Here is a 20,701-nt window from a genome sequence, read left to right as displayed (position 1 = left end):
TCCATGGGGTTGCAAAGAGTCAGACACAACTGAGCGACTAACACTTTCATAGAGAATAATATAACAAACTGTGTTCTGACTACAAGTTTTATCAAAATCTTAACATTGTCATATCTGCCATTCTACTTAAAGAAATGAAGATACAGATATAGTTGTGAGTATAGATATTTAAGCCCACTTGACTAGCCTGTCCCCCACCACCAAGTGCCTCTTTCCCCAGCACATTCTCATGAAATTGCTATTATCAATTGCAGATATGTTTTATGCTTTCTCTAGATATTTAAGAATTGACTAACAATTTAAAGCATTGCTTTACTTAAATGATGCCTACTGTACATGCCATCTGCAACTTGCTTGCCTCACTCAATTTTATTTTTTCTTCCTGTTGACATTTATTGCCCTAATTCAGTCACATTAACTACCATATGGTATTTTGTCATGTGACTATACCATGATTTGTTTATTTATCCTCTGTCAAAGGCATTTTGGATTTTTCACAAATGCAAACAGTTCAGCGCTGCTCTATTTGAACAGATGTTTGAGAGTTTCTCTAAGCTGTATTCTCAGGAGTAGCATTACTTTGCTGGTCTCTTGAGCCAGGAAGACAAACCGTTTCCTGCCTCCCTTTCTCTACGTTGCTGATTTGGAATAATTTTTCCCAAATGTAAATCCAATCTTGTGACTCCCCTTCTTAAGAACCTTTGACAGAACAAACCCGTCATTTCTCAGAAGACTCAAGGCCCCTGTGCTCTGCCCTGTCTTCTTTGCCAGCCTTTCCCCTCACTTCCCGCACCAAATCGTGCCCATGCCCAGCTTTCTCAGAATTGCCCCCTGCTTCTCCACAGGCTGGGAACATCCTGTCTCCCACCCGTTTCTACATTCTCTTCTCTTTCCTGGACTACCCTTCCTCAATCCACTCCCTCCATCCTTCCTACTAGGAAACACCTAATTGTTTTTCAAGGGTCACCTACTAACTGAAACCTTTCCTCACCTGCCAGAGATCACCAGTTTGAATCCCACCCCTACTACTTACTAACATGGGCAAATCTTTAAACATCTCTGAGCTCAGGGACATTTTTTTGTTTGCTAACCAGATGAAAATAATAATAATGCCTGAAATATATGCCTATCAGGAGGGTTAAATTTGATTATTGATATTGATTATGGACCTGATATATTTCCTTAATATAGAGCATTTCATTCAATGCTTGACAATAAATACTATCCCTCATTCATTTATCTACCAAAGATTTTATTAACATTATTCTTGTGTGTGTTGCTGTTAGTTTCTTCTTTACATTTCTCCCTCCCTGTACTAACTGTATGGGACCATGTCTAATTCATCCTTTGTATGCCAGCACAGACTGGCATAGAAAAGGCACATAATAACTGTTAAGTGAATAAATGATTGATTCTTTGGGCTCTCAGACCTGCTAGTTATAAAAAAAAAAGATTTAATACTTTGGCATAGATGGGTTTCCCTGGTGGCTCAGAAAGTAAAGAATCTGCCTGCAATGCAAGAGACCCAGGTTCGAACCCTGGGTTGGCATGCTCCCCTGGAGAAGGGAATGGCTACCCACTCCACTATTCTTACCTGTAGAATTCCATGGACAGAGGAGCTTGACAGGCTACAGTCCATGGATTGCGGAGTCAGACATGATTGAGTGACTAACATGTTTAGATGGTATCTTATTTCCACAGGGAAAAAAAAAAAAAACAATCTTTGGTGACATTACTTTTGTTTCTCTTTACCATAAAATTTTCTTACAATAGCTTCCTGCCTCATTTCTTTAGGTTGGTAATGATGTGTGCAAGCCAAGCAGTAATGAGTACTGAAAGAATTTATTTTGCCACTTGGTCATTGCCCTGGGAAAGGGTTTGTTTAAAAAAAAAAAAAAAAGAACAAAAACACCCTGTTTCCATTGGTTTTGCCACTTCCTTATCATCTTACTGAGGCACAAGTTAGTACTGAGAAGTTCAATGAAAAGGCAGTGACAATTTCTGAAATCTGAAGATTAATAAATGTAAATTCACCAGTATAAAATGTAAATATAGCTGCTTCTGACCTGGAAGGGAGAGCAATTGGAAAGCAGGGGTGAGACTGCGTTCTTATAGCCTGTCTGTCTTCCTCAACACTTGGAAACCAGGGACCAACTCTCAGGACTGGGTCCTGCAGGGCTCCTCTGACATTCTGGGCTGCCAAGCAAACGGGCTTCTCTTTGCTTCTGCTCGGTTACACTGAGCTGGCCAGGCTGCTGTCTCCTGCAGTAGAGCAGCCTTCTCTGTGCCCCGCTGGGGGTGGTGGGGAAAGCCCAGAAACTCCTGCTCACTGCCTTCCTCAGGCTGGTTTCTCTTCTCCACATCCCCTAAACCCCCCTCCAGCAGCCATTCTGCCTCCAAGAGACAGTTGTCCTGAAGCAGATTGCCACCCTGACCTCTGAAATACAAATTTAATGACATCCTGTATTTTTTGCTGAATCTGAGGGAGAGTTCTTAATTCCAGGGATGGTAAATCCTACCTCAGCCCCAGACTGGTCCCAGTTCTAAATCAGTTGTGATCTTCTTACTCTCCTTGGTTAATGATTAGTCTGATGATGGTTTTTAATCCAGTTATGATTAATGAGATGAAGAGGAAATCTTACAGAGAAGAGGAGCCTTATAAGAAAACCCTATACTCTCCCCTCTTCTTTCTTTTCATTAGGATGCAAGCAAACATGAGAAGAACCAGCCAGTCCAGCAGTTTCCAAAGGGTGGCCTAAGGATCCCTGGGAGTCCCTCAGTCCTTTCAGGGCATTCTCAAGGTCACCATTTTCCTAACTATGTATCTATGTAAGAGCATACTTCAACCAAACGACCAAGGCCCAATAAATTGACCGCAGGCAGTATGAGAATCTACTTATTCTTTAAGTCAGACATTCAAAAGATTTCAAACAATCCCAATCTTCTCACCAATTTTTCTTCTTTTTGTTTGGAAAGTATTTTTCACAAAATGTTATTTTGTAATTGGCTTATTATTTTCAAATGAATTAACAATTTTTGAAAAGTATAAGTTCTCTAACACAATAAGGAAAGTGAAAGTGAAGTTGCTCAGTTGTGTCCGACTCCCCCATGGACTGTAGCCTACCAGGGACTTTCCAGGCAAGGGTACTGGAGTGGGTTGCCATTTCCTTCTCCAGAGGATCTTCCTGACCCAGGGATTGAATCTGGGTCTCCCACAGACTACTTTACCGTGTGAGCCACCAGGGAAGCTGTAACTAACACAGTAAACATCAATACGTATAAACCACTATGGCTGATTCTTATTGATGTATACCCACAAAATTCTGTAAAGCAATTATCCTTTAATTAAAAATTTTTAATATATCAATAGGCATAATCCACATGAACAAAAGCTCTTTGGGAGTCCGTAATAATTTTTAAGACTGTAAGACCCAAAGCCTGACATCCACTGACTCAGACAATGATCCTGACAACTTAATCTACTCAACCAACGCCAAGAGCCACAAGCCTCTGACTTTTTGTAATGAGAAAAATGAGCCCCTGTTTTTTGATTCCTCTGATAAGATTTTCTGTTACTGGCAGCTCATAACAATCTAAAGTGAGTTACGAGCTAACTCAGCAATGAGTAGTCATTGATGAGGCATTATTTCAAATTGGTCAATTGAAACGATAGCTTTAATCACTCGAGATTGCTGAGTAGTAATAAACTGAAGTAATAAAATGACAAAGTCATGTGAAATATGATTTACAGAAAGAACAGAACAAACAGAAATCTTTTCAAGACAAAAAAGGGTAACTGGAAAATTTGCCTCTTGACTTTCACTGGTAATCTCTCTAGCTCTGGAGAGGTACCTCCAAAATAAATATTCAGTACTTGTGTTAAATACATGATATTAAATACAAAATAATTAAGAACAAAACATGTATTCTATAGTCCCAACCTAAGGAGTTTACCTTGGAAACTTTCATGATCCTATTTAGAGTCTTTGATCTTGAAGCTTCTTATTTATAGATAATATCATTTTTTTTAAAAAGAATTGGAAAATTTTAATCGAGCCAAATTTGAGGATTACAATCCAAGAAAAGCATCTCAGTAATCTCTGAGAACTGTTCTGCTGGTTAGAAATCAAGGCACAGTTACAGAAGTTTTTTGAGACAGAGAGCTATACATCAAATGATGTATTTTTAAAAATTTTTATTGGAGTATAGTTGATTTATAATTTTGTGCTAATTTTAAGTGTACAACAAAGTGAATCTGTTATACATATACACATATCCTTTTTTTTTCAGATTCTTTTCCCATATATGTTATTACAGAATAATGAGTAGAGTTCCCTGTGCTCCACAGTAGGTCCTTATTAGTTATCTCTTTTATACATAGTAATGCATATATGTCCATTTCAATCTCCTAATTTATCCCTCCCCCTGGTAACCATAAGTTGGTTTTCCATATCTGTGACTCTATTTCTGTTTTGTAAATAAATTCATTTGTACCATTCTTTTAGGTTCCACAAATAAGCACTATCATACATTGTCTTTCTCTGTCTGACTTCACTCAGTATGACAGTCTCCAGGTTCATCCAAGTTGCTGCAAATGGCATCATTTCATTATTTTTTATGGCTGAGTAATATTCCATTGGGTATATGTATCATTAGCTTCTTTATCCATTCCTCTGTCAATGGACATTTAGGTTGCTTCCAGATTGTATCTTTGTGCTCTTTTTTTTTTTCCATTGCATTTTATTTTCTGGCTTCTTTATTTCTGATGCATCATAATTAGCTTACTCTTGTAAAATACCTGTGACTTCTTTTAAGCTCCTAATCTTTACACTTGCACCTTTGTTCACTGAGCATACATTCACACACAATTAGCAATGAAGCTCAAGTGTTACCGTAAACAGTTATATAAAACTTCTTAATCCTCTCATGTTTTTGTTTTATTTTTATACTTTTTAGGCTGTGCTGCAGGGCATGTGGGATTTTATTTCCCTAACAAGTGTTTGAACCCTCCCCCTTTGCATTAAAAGCGCAAAGTCTTAACCGCTGGGGGTCAGCAAGGAAGTGCCAATCCTCCCACATTTTAAGAACAAAGATATAGCTTCCTGTCACCTCAACAAGAGAAAAGGGAAAAAAGCAAAAAATTTTGGTGCACTTTCAGTTAGCAGTATTAAAGCATAGTGTTAGTCACTCAGTCACTTTGCGACGCCATGGACTGTAGCCTGCCAGGCTCCTCTGTCAATGGGATTCTCCAGGCAAGAATGCTGAAATGGGTTGCCATTTCCTTCTCCAGGGGATCTTCCCAACCCAGGGAACGAACCCAGGTCTCTTGTATTGCAAGCAAATTCTTTACCATTTGAGCCACCAGGCAAGTTCTATTAAATCTGAAATAAGATATAAATCCGGTCCTGATTTTCATGAAATTACCAATTAGGATATTTGGTCAGGGAGAAAGGATAAAAAGTAGTGTATTTGGAGCTGCTATGCTCTTAAAAATTGTGTAACAGTATGAAATTCTGCCTTAGGCCATTACATTGATGAGAGAACCCACTCTCAATGTATTTTTAAAACTCCACGTTTGTCGAGGAAAGAGCATACAACTACTGTCTTCAACGCCTGTAGATGCTTGCAGGTAAAATGTAGTGAATTTGGCATTAAATGAAAAGCTGTCAACTAGCTTTTTCTATTCAAAGAGCTTTCAAGGACTGGTTTAAAAAGATAAATCAACTGCTGTCTTTAGTTTTGCATTCTAAAATTATCTTCACAGACCACTCACACATCCTCCCATATACTAATAAGAAACCTTGGGGAAACCTGGTCTCTAAAAACTTCAATCTTTTTTTAAGTTGTAGTAAAATACACATAACATAAAACTTATCATCATAACCATTTTAAGTGGACAGTTTAGTAGTGTTAAGTATATTCATATTGCTGTGAAATCAATCTCCAGAACTTTTTCATTTTGCAAAACTGAAACTCCATACTCAACATTCAACAATAATTCCCCATTTTCCTCTTCCCCCAAGCTCCTGGAAACCACCATTCTGCTTTCTACAAATTTGACTACTCTGCTGCTACTGCTAAGTCGCTTCAGTCGTGTCCAACTCTGTGCGACCCCATAGACAGCAGCCCACCAGGCTCCACCGTCCCTAGGATTCTCCAGGCAAGAAACTGGAGTGGGTTGCCATTTCCTTCTCCAATGCATGAAAGTGAAAAGGGAAAGTGAAATCGCTCAGTCATGTCCGACTCTTGGTGACCCCATGGACTGCAGCCTACCAGGCTCCTCTGTCAATGGGATTTTCCAGGCAAGAGTACTGGAGTGGGGTGCCATTGCCTTCTCTGTTGACTACTCTAGATACTACATATATGTGTAATCATATATTATTTATTGTTTTGTGATTGGCTTATATCACTTAACATTACATCCTCAAGATTTACCCATTGTCCTGACCAGAGTGTGTCAGAATTTCCTTCCATTTTAAAAACTTCAATATTTTATTGCGTTATTGTGAAGACCTATTTTAGGCTGTTTTGATATAAATGAGAAGGAAGAGGGAAATGCACTCATTTGATAGGAAGAGAGTTTTTCTTAATTAACATTAACTATGTATATGTATACGGAGAAGGCAATGGCAACCCACTCCAGTACTCTTGCCTGGAAAATCCCATGGATGGAGGAGCCTGGAAGGCTGCAGTCCATGGGGTCGCTAAGAGTAGGACACAACTGAGTGACTTCACTTTCACTTTCATGCATTGGAGAAGGAAATGGCAAACCACTCCAGTGTTCCTGCCTGGAGAATCCCAGGGACGGGGGAGCCTGGTGGGCTGCCATCTATGGGGTCACATAGAGTCGGACACGACTGCAGCGACTTAGCAGCAGCATGTATATGTATACACATAGAGCAAGTGTGTATTAACATTATAATTGCCTCTACAGGTATGTCGTGAAGAAATACTCAGAGTTACCCTTTTACACTCCAAATAATACAAGAATTTACTTTTTGAGAAGAGAGAAACTTAAAATCTGAAATATCTCATCACAGACATGTCTCATCATCTCCCTAAGAGAGCTATATAGGGCTTACCGGGTGGCTCAGGCACAAAGAATCTGCTTGCAACACAGGAAACAGGTTCAGTCCCTAGTCTGGGAGAATGCCATGTGCCATGGAGCAGCTAGGCCCATACACCACAACCACTGAGCCTGTGCTCTAGAGCCCGGGAGCCACAACCATTGAAGCTGGCAGGCCTAGACTGGGCCAAGAGAAGCCAGCACAGTGGGAAGCTGCACACTGCAGTGAAGAGCAGCCCTGACTCACTGCAACCAGAGAAAAGCCGCACAGTAACGAAGACCCAGCACAGCCAAAAAGAAGTAAATAAATAATTTTGTTTTTAAGATAGCAACTTAGAGAGCACTTTCTCTGCCCATATGTGACCCAAAAAGAATGAAGGCTGTTCAGTAGCCCTGCTCTCCCCCGAACCTTTCTTTTCTATAAAATTTATATGGAAGAAAGTGGCCCCACGGTTTCAATAGAGCTATTAAGGGATATCTATATTTTCAGGATGATGCCAAAACTTATCAGTGGTCCATAATTTTGTGCACATTAGCCTATTAGGATGCTAAAGATATGAAAATGAAAATTTATTAGTTGCTCAGTTATGAACTGTTTGACTTCTGTGAAACTGCCAATATTTTATTGCTTTGGCCTACAGAAACAGCCCTTTTGCATCATTCAACCTAATGAAATCCTACCTATTTTTCATCTATCAGAAAATTAATGTAAATGCATTCTTCTTTTAATACAAAACATATAAATAAGTGGTTAAGAGCACAAGCACCAGATTAAAAAAGACTTTTAATTGAATCCTGGCTCTGCTTCTTTATAGATGGGTGGATTTTGGCATTTTCTTAAACTTTCCAGGTCTTCTCACCTGTAAAATGCAAGTAAGAATACCTCTCAGCGAGCTATTGTGAGGTGGAAATGAGATAAGATACATAAAGTGCTTAGTACAGTGTTGGGGACTTATTAAGTTCTCGATTAATTCTCAAGTTTATTATCACAAAAAATTGTAATTTTCACAGATGATCGCTTCTAGAAAGTAAAGAAAGTGAAAAGTGGAAGTTTAGTTGCTCAATTGTGTCCAACTCTGAGACACTACGGATTGTAGCTTGCCAGGTTTCTCTGTCCATGGGATTCTCCAGGCAAGGATACTGGAGTGGGTTGCCATGGCCTTCTCCAGGGGATATTCCTAACCCAGGGATTGAACCCAGGTCTTCTGCATTGCAGGCAGATTCTTTACCATCTGAGCCACCAGGGAAGCCTCTGTAAAGTATGATAATTGTAAATATGATGGTTAGATTCAATTCCACTACTCTTAATGGTGTATTTGTGCTCGGTCATGTCCAGCTCTTTGTAGCCCTATGGATTATAGCTCACCAGGTTCATCTGTCCATGGGATTTCCTAGGCAAGAATACTGGAGTGAGTAGCCATTCCCTTCTCCAGGGGATCTAACGACCCAGGGATTGAACCTGCGTCTTTGGCGTCTCCTGCAATGACAGGCGGATTCTTTATCACTGAGCCCTCAAATCATATCAAAGCACAGCAAAAGCCACAATCCTCATGGCTAGTCTCCCTGGCATAGCCCAGTGTCTACTGCTTTCCTTTCTGGACTGCACGTCCATCAGAGATGGGAGAGTGGAAATGGCCTGTCAGTGCTGATTTTGTGTACTTCTATGAGAGAATGCCGCAGAATGTGAGACTAAATGAGAGACTAAATGACTCTCGGTTGGCATTTTTGAGCTTTCTGCCTCTCTGGAAATCAGCTGGTTTCTGCTTGCTCCATTTACTGTACCAGCCTACACAAGATGAAATGCTCATGTCGTAATTTAAAAATTAAGAATATCCCAGAGGATCCCCATGCAGGGCACACATCAGTGTTTGCCCAACAATCTGTGAGTTCAATCGCAGGAACAGTTTAGAATAGCCTATTCCTCACGGCCCAAAGGCCTTGAGTCTTCTCAAAAATCAGAGCTTGTCAAATGGAATGAAAGAAGCAGGGAAGCAGCAGGGGATGGCATTCAGTTAGCTGTTCCATTTGTGTTATGGGGCAGGGCTACATCCTCTCCTTGAGCCTTTATGTGTTAACTTGGCACTCATACTAGCCTGTTATATGATTAGAGAGGCAGTGTGCCACAGCGAAGCAGGGGAGAGTTTCTTTGGGGGGCCCGGATTTGATTTGGCTCCATTCACCACATGCTAGGTCTGCAATGCTTCACACGTTATTTAACTTTTCAGTGTCTCTATTTCCTTACTGTAAATTGAAGATGATAATGGAAATTATGTCATTCATTACTGGCTGTCGGCAGGATTAAATGAATTCATAAAAAGCACTTAGAAAAGTGTCTGACAAACAGTAAACATATTATAAGGGTATACTACTATTGTTACCCAAAGGAGAAAAGGAAAGATACACCCATTTGAATGCAGAGTTTCAAAAAATAGCAAGGTGAGATAAGAAAGCCTTCCTCAGTGATCAGTGCAAAGAAATAGAAAAAAACAATAGAATGGGAGACTAGAGATCTCTTCAAGAAAATTCAAGGGAACATTTCATGCAAAGATGGGCACAATAAAAGACAAAAATGGTATGGATCTAACAGAAGCAGAAGATATTAAGAAGAGGGGGTAACAATACACAGAAGAACTATACAAAAAAGATCTTCATGACCCAGATAACCATGATGGTATGATCACTCACCTAGAGCCAGATATCCTGGTGTGTAAAGTCAAGTGGGCCTTAAGAAGCACCACTACGAACAAAGCTAGTAGAGATGATGGAACTCCAGTCGAGCTATTTGAAATTCTAAAAGATGATGCTGCAAAAGTGCTGCACTCAATATGTCAGCAAATTTGGAAAACTCAGCAGTGGTCGCAGGACTGGAAAAGGTCAATTTTTATTCCAATTCCAAAGAAAGACAATGTCAAAAAATGTTCAAACTAGTGTACAATTGCACGCATCTCACACGCTAGCAAAGTAATGCTCAAAATTCTCCAAGCCAGATTTCAACAGTACGTGAACCGTGAACTTCCAGATGTTCAAGCTGGATTTAGAAAGGCAGAGGAACCAGAGATCAAGTTGCCAACATCTGTTGGATCATCAAAAAAGCAAGAGAGTTCCAGAAAAACATCTACTTCTGCTTTATTGACTATGCCAAAGCCTTTGACTGTGTGGATCACAACAAACTATGGAAAATTCTTCAAGAGATGGGAATACCAGACCACCTGACCTGACTCCTGAGAAATCTGTATGCAGGTCAAGAAGCAACAGTTAGAACTGGACATGGAACAACAGACTGGTTCCAAATCAGGAAAGAAGTACGTCAAGGCTGTATATTGTCTCCCTGCTTATTTAACTTATATGCAGAGTACATCATGCAAAATGCCAGGCTGGATGGAATGCAAGCTGGAATCAAGATTGCTGGGAGAAATATCGATAACCTCAGATATGCAGATGACACCACCCTTATGGAAGATATTGAAGAGGAACTGAAGATGAAAGTGAAAGAGGAGAGTGAAAAAGTTGACTTAAAACTCAACATTCAGAAAACTAACATCATGGCATGCAGTCCCATCCCTTCATGGCAAATAGACCGGGAAATAATGGAAACAGTGACAGACTTTATTTTCTTGGGCTCCAAAATCACTGCAGATGGTGATTGCAGCCATGAAATTAAAAGATGCTTGCTATGACCAACCTAGACAGCATATTAACAAGCAGAGACATTACTTTGTCAACAGAAGTCTGCCTAGTCAAAGCTATGGTTTTTCCAGTGGTCATGTATGGATGTCAGAGTTGGACTATAAAGAAAGCTGAGCGCCGAAAAACTGATGCTTTTGAACTGTGGTGTTGGAGATGACTCTTGAAAGTCCCTTGGACTACAAGGAGATCCAACCAGTGCATACTAAAGGAAATCAGTCCTAAATGTTCATTGGAAAGACTGATGCTAAAGCTGAAACTCCAAAACTTTGGCCACGTGATTCAAAGAACTGACTCATTGAAAAAGACCCTGATGCTGGGAAAGATTGAAGGTGGAAGGAGAAGGGGACGACAGAGGTTGAGACTGTTAGATGACATCACTGAGTCGATGGACATGAGTTTGGGTAAATTCCAAGACTTGGTGATGGACAGGGATGCCTGGCGTGCTGCAGTCCATGGGGTCACAGAGAGTAGGATACGACTGAGGGACTGAACTGAACTGAACTGAACTACTGTTACTTCATTTTCATCACATTCTTAATGTGGAAATAGAGGCAGCTGTATGTAGTGTTGTTACTGACCTTTTCAAGTTGGTCCCCAACAAGAGTCCTCCTGTCAGGTGTTTCTTGAGCCAGTAGAGCAAGGTAGAGTTTGGTTTTGAAGCCCAAGAAGCTTTATTCTTTGATCAAAGAATGGAGAGGTGGGAGCTCCCACTCTAGAGCACACACTCTCCCCCAAAAGGTCATAGGTGAGACCGCTTTATATGGATCTGCTGGGGTGGGGCTGGGGATGGGGGTAGTTCTCACATGATCAGGCACAGCTGTGCTGCTCAGGCTTCAGATCACTGTGCCCAGCATCCAGTGTCTGCTCATGGCCTGCCACCACCATCTTGAATTGAGTGCTAGTCACAGCACTCAAAGGCTTCCCTGGTGGCTTAGACAGTAAAATATCTGCCTGCAATGTGAGAGACCCAGGTTTGATCCCTGGGTTGGGAAGATCCTCTAGAGAAGGAAATGGCAACCCACTCCAGTGCCCTTGCCTGGAAAATCCATGGTCAGAGGAGCCTGGTAGGCTATGGTCCATGGCGTCACAAAGAGTCGGACATGACTGAGCAGCTTCACTTTCACTTTCCCAGCACTCAAGCTTCTGGATTTCCCAGGTGGCTCAGTGGTAAAGAACCCACCTACCAATGCACAACCTCAAGTTTGATCCCTGGGTCAGGAAGGTCCCCTGGAGAAGGAAATGGCAACCCACTTCAGTATTCTTGCCTGGAAAATCCCATGGACAGAGGAGCCTGGAGAGCAGTACAGTCCGTGAGGTCACCAAGAGTCAGATACAACTTAGGGAGCTTTCCTGTACGAGGCCAGATGAGCGGCACAGCCATTTTTGCACCAGGGACTCTGGTCTGAAGGGCTGGGTACAAGGCCTCTGGGTGCGGTACCCCATGAATACCACACCCAGAGGATCAAGGAAAACTAGATGAAGCACAAAGGAAGAGATTAGACCTTATCACCTGTCACCTAAATCCCACCTTATTTTTCTTGGGGTTGTATTTTCCCTCGAGCGTATATTTCTCAGTGGGCTTTGCTAGTGACAAAGTGATTTAGGAGGGATTTTTGTGGTAAACTATCTGCATGCTCAGTCAAGTCCAACTCTTTGTTGGCCCCATGGACTGTAGCCCATCCCTCTGTCAATGAATGTTTGCTAACATTCTACCTTTCAGTTATTGCTAATGTTGATATGAACACTGGTGTCCAAATATCTGATAGAGTGCCTGCTTTCAATTTTGGAGGGTATATATCCAAAAGTGCAATTCCTGAATTAAATTCTGTGTTTAATTTTTTGAGCACCACCTGGCATACCACTTTCCACAGTGGATATACAATTTTACATTCCCTTTACCAGGACATATCGGTTTCAATTTCTCTACATCCATTCCATACTTATTTTCTTATTTTTAAAAACTTTTATAAAGCCATCTTAATGGGTGTGAAGTTGTATCTCATTGTAATTTTGATTTGCATTTCCCTAATGATTAGTGATGTTGATATCTTTTCGTGTGATTATGGCCATTCATATATCTTCTTTGGTGTAATGTAACTTTTTAGATATAGATTTCCTAATTATTAACCCGAAATAATAACAGTGATATAATCAATAATGATAATAACAACCCATCTATTAGTGTGTAATGAGTATCTTCTACTTCACCTAATACACAGTAGGCGCCACATGTGTATAGATAAACAGGAACCCTTGCAAAGTAATGTGTTTTATTTGTATACCCAGCCAGTTAGGATAACCTAGCTGAGGTGGCAATGCACAGGGAGTCTCCTGAGCAGAGGGAGTAGGATGGAGGATTTCCCAGAGACTGAAAGTTGTTCTCATCCTCCTGAGGCTCCTCCAGCTGCTGTAGCACCTGTAGAAGACTGTTAATGGCCAGCACTCAGGGGCATTTCCCGGCAGCTGTAACAAGTGTTTTGTAGAATTAGAGACACATACATTTTAAATAGAGCCATATAAACACATCTCTTGGATACTCTGTACTTTAAATCTATACTCTGAGCAATTTCAGATGGGAAACAAAGGATTCCTTGCAATGAAGGCTTCTGCTCTGACAGTATAAAGAAATGCGGTCATCGCTTGATACAAGATAGATCTAAAGACAAGTGTAAGCACCTCTGAAGATGACAAGTCTGGCATAGAACTGCCTGAAGGTCTCACCAATATCTGAAGAATGCAAGACCCCAGAGTCATTTAATCATAAATTTATTCATCAAATGTAAACCCCGTCGCTCAGTTGTGTCCAACTCTTTACCAGCCTGTGGACGGCAGCATGCCAGGCTTCCCTGCCCATCACCAACTCCCAGAGCTTGCTCAAACTCATGTCCATTGATTTATTGATGCCATCCAACCATCTCATCCTCTGTCGTCCTCTTCTTCTCCTGCCTTTTCTCTTTCCCAGCATCAGGCTCTTTTCCAGTGAGTCAGTTCTACCCATCAGGTGACCAAAGTATTGGAGTTTCAGCTTCAGCATCAGTTCTTCCAATGAATATTCAGGACTGATTTCCTATAGGACTGACTGATTTGATCTCTTTGCAGTCCAAGGGACTGTCAAGAGTCTTCTCCAACACCACAGTTTGAAAGCATCAAATTTTTGGCACTCAGCCTTCTTTATGGTCCAACTCTCACATCCATACATGACTACTGAAAAAACCATAGCTTTGACTAGACAGAACTTCGTCGGCAGAGTAGTGTCTCTGCTTTATAATACACTGTCTAGGGTTGTCAAAGTTTTTCTTCCAAGGAGCAAGCATCTTTTAATTTCATGGCTACAGTCACCATCTGCAGTGATTTTAGAGCCCAAGAAATAAAGTCGCTCACTGTTTCCATTGTTTCCTCATCTATTTGCCATGAGGTGATGAGACTGGATGCCATGATCTTTGTTTTCTGAATGTTGAGTTTTAGGCCATCTTTTTCACTCTCTTTCACCTTTATCAAGTGGCTCTTTAGTTCCTCTTTGCTTTCTGCCTTAAGGGCGGTGTCATCTGCATGTCTGAGGTTATCGATATTTCTCCCCTCAATCTTGATTCCAGCTTGTGCTTCTTTCAGCCCAGCATTTCACATGATGTACTCTGCATATAAGTTAAATAAATAAGGTGACAATATACAGCCTTGATGCACTCCTTTCCCAATTTTGAGCCAGTCTGTTTTTCCATGTTTGGTTCTAACTGTTGCTTCTTGACTTGCATACTAGTTTCTCAGGAGGCAGATAAAGTGGTCTAGTATTCCAATCTCTTTAAGAATTTTCTATAGTTAGTTGTGATCCAGACAGTCAAAGGCTTTCCTGTAGACAATGAAGCAGAAGTAGATGTTTTTCTGGAATTCTTTTGCTTTAGCTATGATCCAATGGATATTAGCAATTTGATCACTGGTTCCTCTGCCTTTTCTAAATCCAGCTTGAAGTTCTCGGTTCATGTACTTTTGAAGCCTAGCTTGGAGGATTTTGAACTTGACCTTGCTAGCATGTGAAATGAGTGCAATTGTGCAGTAGTTTGAACATTCTTTGGCATTCTCCTTCTTTGGTACTTTAATGAAAACTAACCTTTTCCAGTCCTGTGGCCACTGCTGAGTTTTCTAAATTTGTTGGCATATTGAGTGCAGCACTTTAACAACATCATCTTTTTAGGATTTGAAATAGCTCAGCTGGAATCCCGTCATCTCCACTACTGTGTGCCAAATGCTGTTTTAGGTTTAGAGATGAATATAGCATAACCTTAACACTTACATTCTAAGAGGCAGAAAATAAATGATCAAAAACAAAATGTTTGAGCTGGAGATAACTACTATGTAGAAAATTCAAAAATTAGTCAATTACATCTGTGAAAGTAAAGGTTAGTTGTTCAATCGTGTTCAACTCCAGCCTTAGAAGTATACTGAGAGTTGATCTAATCTGACCCTTTCATTTTACAGAAAGTAAAACTAAGGCAGAGGAATTGGTGTGAGTTACCAAAGGCAAAGAGCTGACTAGCAGATGCCCTGGTTTGGATGCCTTCTGACTCCACTAAAGTAAGTGAGCCTTAGTCACTCAGTTGTGTCCGACGTTTTGCAGTCCCATGAACTGTACCCCTCAGGCTCCTCTGTCCATGGAATTCTTCAGGTAAGAATACAGGAGTGAGTTGCCATTTCCTTCTTCAGGGGATCGAGCCTGGTCTTCCGCATTATAGGCAGATTCTTTACCGTCTGAGTCACCAATATAATTATTATAATTCTATACATAGTGTACAGTTGTATATAAGCTATGTGTGTACATAATTTACTCCATAATATGGATTCAATTATCTCAAGTAATCTTTCCCTTGTCTTTCAAACCCTAGGTAAAATATATCTCCAAGTATTATTAAAGAGAGTTATCTGAACCTGAAAGCACCATCCTGTGCCCAGAGTATGTGTGCCAAAAAAGCAGTCCTCTTAGAATGGAGCCCAGTGTGAAAAACAATCGAGTTGAAGATGCACTGTTAAGTGCAAAATGAACAGCTTGAAAACAGAAGAATCAAGATCATGAGACGACAAGCAACAAATATTTCTTTGAAAACATTTGGATGTATATTTGGATGAAAATATTGGCAAAACACTGTTAACTTAAAAAAAATTCACAATGTGAGAGTTGTGAATTAAGTTTTATTTGGGAGCAAAATGAGGACTATAGCCCAGGAGGCAGCATCTCAGATAGCTCTGAAAAACTGCTCCAAAGAGGTAGTAGGGGAAGGTCAGTATAAATGTGATTTCGGTAAGGGCCAATACATGCAATCAAGATCATATTTTTTGCAGATTTCTGTTAGTCACGAGGAACAGTTGTCATATGAAGGCTTTTGGTACTTTTCTGGATATGAGGAGATACAAGTATTGGGTTCATAAAATCGGCTCCTAAAAATATCAATCTGAAGACCTATGCTGCCAGTTTTTCCCAGAGCTCATTTCCCAGAATGCCTCATTTCTGCTGCCCACCCCGAACTCCTTTCAGGGGATGTTGAAAATCAGCAGCTGCAGCAACACATGACCTAATCCTTGTAGCGGTAGGTAGCAAGCAGCCATGGCAAGTGCCAGTTTGTAGTTGACAACACACATTTGACAAGAGACTATTAGCCAAAATATACAATGAGCTCTTAACATATAGGAAAGCTGAGAGCTTGATTAAACAATGGTCCAAAGACCTAAATAGACATGTTACCAAAAAAAGATATACACATGGCAAGCAACTATCTGAAAAAGTGCTCCACGTCATGTCATCAAAGAAATGCAGATTAAAACAACAAGATACCGCTACTGTGTAGGAGAAACTCAGTTCTTCTGTGCATCTCTTTCATCTTTCACTCCCATGCCACCACCACACTCACAACACTTCTATCAGCAGGCATGTGAGGGTTTCTCCCACCAAAAATCCCCTGCAACACCAGCTGAGCGTTAACAAGTTTACCGAATTCTGACACTACCTGGAGATAGCATCAGATCCCACAGGTTAAGGGCTTAGTCCTACAAGACTGTCACCACCTCAGATGCCAGTCACCAAGTCCAGGTTGTCACCTGTGCTTCTGACCAATTCTCTGTAAACGAAAGATTCCCACCAACCCCTCTTTGCAAGTGAGTACTTTGTTAAAGTGGCTTGCAGGATTTAGGAAAACAGTTTATTTACTATTTACCAGTTTATTACAAAAGGATATGATACGGAATATAGATGAATACCCATAAAGAAATCCAAAGGGAAAAAAATAAAATAAAATAAAGAAATCCAAAGGGCTAGGGATGTGGGAAGCAGTCATGTCACCTCTATGTTCTCCAGCTTGTAAACTCTCTGAATTCCATACCTTTGGGATTTTTACGGAGGCTTTATCATCTAGGCATGATTCATCATTAACTCCATTTCCAACCCTCTCCTCTCTCTTGAGAATGGGAGGTAGGACTAAAAATTTCAAGCTTCTAATCATGGCTTGGTGTTTCTGATGACCAGCCCCCATCCAGGAACCCCCAAAGTGTTACCTTGTTACAGCAAAATACACTGCTATCACCCAGGAAATTCCAGGGGATTTAGGAACTCTGTGTCAGGAACTAAAGTCAAAGACCAAATAGTAGAACAAATCCTAGGGCTTCTATTTCTTAAGAAATTGCAAAGGTTTTAGGAGCTCTGTGCCAGGACCTAGGGGCAGAGACCAATACGTATATTTGTTACTATCTCATAACACACCTAATCCAAAACACTGACAACACCAAACGCTGGCAAGGATGTAGAGCAACAGTAACTCTCATTCATTGCTAGTGGGAATTCAAAAATAGTACAGCCACTTTGAGAGACAGTTTGGCAGTTTCTAACAAAGCTAAACATACTATTATCACGCTGTTCGACAGTAGCATTCCTTGGTATTTACCCAAATGAATTGAAAGCTTATGTCTACACAAAACATGCACATGGAAGTTTACAGCAGCTTTACTCATAATTGCCAAAACTTGGGAGCAATCAAGATGGATGAATGAACCGGTACATACAGATAATGAAAAGGTCAATACAAAATGATCAGCCATGAAAAGACAACAAACACATATTACTGACTGAAAGAAACCAACCTAAGGCTACACACTGTATGACTCCAACAATATGGCATTCCGGGAGAGGCAAAACTATGGAGAATAAAAGATTCGTGGCTGCCAGAGTTTCAAGGGGAGGGAGGGAAGGAAAGGCAGAGCACAGAGAATTTTTAAGGAAGTGAAACCATTCTACTACAGTGGTAGATGCAGGTCATCATATATTTGTTAATGCCCCTAGAATGTACAACACCAAAACTGAACCCTAGCATAAACTGGGGGCTCTGCCTGCCAATGACGTGCCAGTGTAGAAACGCTGATTGCAACAAATGTACAACTCTCACATGGGATGATGATAGTGAGGAGGCTGCAGGTGTGTGGGGACAGGGAGTATATGGGAACTCTCTGTACTCTCCACTCAGTTCTGTTGTGAACCTAAAGTTTTTCTAAAAAATGAATTACTTCCCTGGCGGTCTAGTGGTTAAGACTCCAAGCTTCCAATGCAAAGAGTGCAGGTTCAATCCCTGGTTCGGGGCACTAAGGTCCCACACACCTCAAGGCCAAAAATAAAGCTTATTAACTAAATAACAACAAGAAGAAGACAGTATCTGAATTCCTGGCTAGCATAACTAGAATGCTATGTACACATATGATTTGATACACGGCCATGCCTAGGACCATAAAAAAGTCAAACCATGATTCTACTACATGGCATTGACATTATCTTTTAAAATATTTGAGATGAGATAATGTCATTTGGTTCTCTTTTTAACACTAGCACTGGTTTAGAGCTCTGTCTTCAGATTACAAGTTGAATTCAAATAATAGCTTTGAAATAGAAACATTGTCACTGTATAGACCTTTACTTTTTTAAACTCTAAATGTATATCATCTTTCCAAATTTTATTTTTCTCACTAAATTAATCTTCAGGAAACTATAAAATGTACTTTTCACCTTGGAGTCAGATTGCTCATTTGATGTCTTTAGCTATTTACTTGCTGTATGACCTTGGGCTCCACAAGAAACTCAGTTTCTAAAAGTTGCTAAAATTTCACTTATAATGCATGCACCTGGGGTTGGTGTAAGGCTTAAATGTGATAGTATATGTGAAAGTGATCTTTAAATTTTTAAGAAGTTAACAAATCTGAGTTATTTTTATATATAGAATACTTAAATATAAAATACTCCAGATGTAATCTTAAGATCACTATATAAAATCTCCCAGAATTTAAATGTTCTTGGAAGTTAACAATCATCTCATTAACTTTTATTTTCTTGTTACATAAAATCATGTTTAATATAGAATGCATGATCTAGCTTTGTTTTTGTTTTTAAAATTACTTAGAGAATTCCTTGGTGGACCAGTCTTTAGGACTCTACTTCCACTGCAGGGACCCTGGAGTTGATCTTTGATCAGGGAACTAAGATCCTCTAAGCCACATGGTGTAGTCACACACAAAAGATTAAATATGTGTGCGTGTGTGTGTGTATGAGTATATTGTATAAGGCATGCAGAAAAGTCTGCAAGTTACTCATTTTTAATACAGCCCTCAAGTTCTTTGATATTTCCTCCATTGAATGGCGGGGTATATGGCTCCTTCCTGTTGAATCTGGACAATCTTGTGGCTGTTTTGAACAAAAGAGCATAAAAGTGATACAGTGTGGATTCTGAAGTCAGTTCATAAAATGTCAGGGAGCTTCTGCCTGGTTCTGTTGGAATGACTACTCTCCTAAAGTTTCCTCTGGATATTCCTCTTAGAACCCAGCCACCATGCTGTGAAAAGTCCAGACCACACGGGGAGACCAAACCTAGATGCTCCAGACTCCAGCCAAGAATTGCAGCTGCGTTTGGCCTCTGTGTCATTCCAGGGTAACCAGCACACCTGTGAGTAGAGAAGCCACCAGATGACTCCAGTCACGGCTTGCGAGTCACCAGCGCTTCCCTTCCCAGGTGAGTCCCCAGTATCATAGTGCAGAGACAAGCCACTCCTCGGTGCCTGTCTGAATTCCTGACACTCGGTGTGCTTCATAGAATGTCTCAGGCTCCTAAGTTTAGGGCTGTGTGTTATGCAGCAATAGATAATAATACACAAAATAAATAACTAATAATAGATAACTAAATGCCAAAGTAGTATTACTGGGATTTAGAATATTTTTCTGATTTATAGTTCCAATTTCTCTGTAATGAGTATATATTACATACAAGCCAAACAATATTTTGCAAAGAACGATTACAAAAATGCTTAAGTCTAGTCTATAGTCATATCACCTTGAACATATCCAATCTTGTCTGATTTCAGAAGCTAAGCAGGGATCCGGCCTGGTGAGTACTTGGATGGGAAACAAAAATACTTAAGTCTGCTCTCTCCAAGATTGATTTCCTGCTCATCCAAGTTCTTTAAACAAGTTCAGAAACTCCAAAAGGAAACTCCAAAGAGAAACTGAAACTCCAAACTAAGAATGGAAAAGAGCTAAGGCCAATGTGTGGATTGCATAAATGATTGTGAAATTATTTCTCCCACATTACATTTATTTTCTTCTAAGAACCCAAATGATAAAATTTATTCCTTCACAAATTTTGAAAAATACCTGAGAGTTGTTGAGGTAAATGATTGCTGTGACCTATACAGCAAGAAGAAAGTTACAAAGGTACATTTCCCACAGTAAAGCCACCAACTAACTATGCAAACAAGATGGAACAAGCTTGAATTATGTGAGGAATGTGTTCAAGCTCACAAACTGACTTTAATTACTATCCAAATTTTCCAAAGCAGGAATTAGTGTATCAGTTTTAGAGTAAGAATTGGGTAGATTTTTTTTATACATATTTAAAAATAACTCAGATCTGTTAACTCCTTAACAATTTAAAGATC

This window comes from Ovis aries, chromosome 7 (genome assembly GCF_016772045.2).
Source record: "Ovis aries strain OAR_USU_Benz2616 breed Rambouillet chromosome 7, ARS-UI_Ramb_v3.0, whole genome shotgun sequence".
In the NCBI taxonomy this organism is placed as follows: Eukaryota; Metazoa; Chordata; class Mammalia; order Artiodactyla; family Bovidae; genus Ovis; species Ovis aries.
Note: the sequence above shows the minus strand (reverse complement) of the source record.